A 2,348-nucleotide genomic window follows, 5' to 3' on the forward strand; every position below is an offset into this window, starting at 1 on the left:
AGTATCCCTTGCAGGCAATTCATCTTCATCTTCATCATCTTCAAGCTCTGAATCGCTTGACCTCACATATTCACTGTCGGTGTCCAGCTCATCGCTGGCTACATTAGTGTTGCCTGCGCCTTGGTTTGGCGCCAGACGGTCATTCCACGCTTGTTTTAAGTTGTTATGGGCCCCACATTGGGGCGGCGTGGCCGCGGTCATCCCACATTGGGGCACAGTTCTCACGTCATTTCTCCCCCCACCCCCGCCGGTGGCATTCCTCCTCATACTGGGGGGGGTGTTTGAATTAAATGTTCGGATGTTTGGAACTGCTAGCCCCCGCTTGGCATACGCTTGCCTATTAGGCGGAGCGCTGGACCTCATCTTTGCGGCCTTCTCAGGGGCCTCAACCCCCCCCACAGACTCTTCGCAGTTCAACAGAACGTAAGCCGCGTTTTTGTTTTTTTTTCCCCCACAGTGTCTATCGCACAACTCACGGCGGCTGGCCAGGTGGAACTGATAACTGATAAAGGGAGGGGGGAGGTGAAAGAGTACACAGCAGCTGTTACCGGGACCTCTTGTGCTTTACTTTGCCTTTGCCAGCTTCAGTCAGCATCCGTCGGACAGCACTCCGGCCCTCCGGCCCTCACAGGCCCCCCACGGACAAACAGGGAACACAGGAAACACTCCCACGCTCCGCTTCGCGTAGGTGGCGGTTTTAAAGGCTCCTCTTCTTCCTTCAACGCGGCACAGAAAAAAAGGCAAAAAAATGAAATGCCAAGACTCTCCACACAGGAAACACTTGCCACGCTCCAGTGGCTTATAACTCCAGTACTCACAAGTTTCCTTTTGGGTGCATGCTTGGGTGTATGGCATACAGCCTGCAACCATGCACCCAAAAGTACACATCTTGGTCAAAACCACCGCACTAGATAAAACCCATGTGGGCTTGTAAGTGAAGAGGTTGTATCTTTGTTGTTGGGTTCATGGCCTTCGGCCATGCACCCAAGACTGCACACACTCCCCACAACCAGGCAATTGATACGCATTACTATGGTGTATCCATGGGTGTGACATACTGCAGTGTTTGTGGCCAGGGCCTAGAGTTTTGGAAGTAAGGCCTCTGGCCTTCGGCCGAGGCCATGCATCCAAGACTCTAGGCCCTGGCCACAACCACCGTAGCATGGAACACCCATGGCGGCGTACTAATGAATACAATACCCATAGGAAAAAGTAATGCAATTACGGCATGTTGGCAATTTCAATGTTCCCTAACACCACGCGTGTCCTTACAACGGTTACAAGTTCCCTGTGCACTGCACGGACTGAAATACTGCCCTTATTGGACCCCTCATTTTCTGTGCGTACAAGGTAGCCATAGAAAATACATCATGAAGAGGTTATAACTTTGTTATTGGGTGCATGGCCTTGGGTCATGCACCCAAGTGTGCAGGGTCTCCCCACAACCTCCTCAGTGATGTGTGGTAGTTGGGGTTTTTCTATAGGTGTGGTATTCTTCAGTGCTTCTGGCCAGAGGCTTCACTCCTAGCTGTATGTCCATAGATATTACATGGGATGGGTGTGCAGTGGCGTGCACGTCCAGTACTTATAACTTTGTTCTTGGGTGCATGGCAGCTTCTGTCGAGTGCGGTGTGGGTCTGTGGCAACGTGGGGGTAGTGTGGTGGTGGGGCATGGGAGCTCCTCTGCTTCAGGCAGCTTCTGTCGAGTGCGGTGTGGGTCTGTGGCCACGTGGGGGCAGTGTGGTGGTGGGGCGTTGGAGCTCCTCTGCTTCAGGCAGCTTCTGTCGAGTGCGGTGTGGCTCTGTGGCCACGTGGGGGCAGTGTGGTGCACAGCCATATGAAAGCTCACGCAGTGGGGAGAGTGAGCTGTTTTTGTTCAGCTACACATACAGGCACTGGATAGGGTGGGGGAAGATTTTCATAAGTACAGTTTCCTAATTTAGTCGGCTTTGTTAGGTTCATTGCTGCAATTACGTTTTCCCAATCAGACGGCTGATCGCTTGGAGCATTTTGTGCTGTTAGGTGGGAGTAGCCTCTGACATCTGTTAGGGTTAGTTATCAGAATAAGTAGGTATTTAAGATAAGGTATTTAAGGAAGTCTGGTATTACTTCCAAAAAATATATTTCAGGAGGAAGGACACACAGGTAGGCTCAGAAGCAAACTATTTTGGGGTGTGTTGGAGGCCAGTGTTATTAATTTTAATTATTTCTGGTATTGGAGCAGGATGGCAGGACAGGGTTCTGGATTTAGGGGTTTGGTGGACGCTCAGGTGTTGAGAGAAGCTCTGAGCATCATTTGCAGGGCATCAAAAGCCCAGCTGGAGGGGCCAGTAATTGAAGTTACGGGG

The sequence above is a fragment of the Ambystoma mexicanum genome, chromosome 3p (genome assembly GCF_040938575.1).
Source record: "Ambystoma mexicanum isolate Mex_15411 chromosome 3p, UKY_AmexF1_1, whole genome shotgun sequence".
NCBI lineage: Eukaryota > Metazoa > Chordata > Amphibia > Caudata > Ambystomatidae > Ambystoma > Ambystoma mexicanum.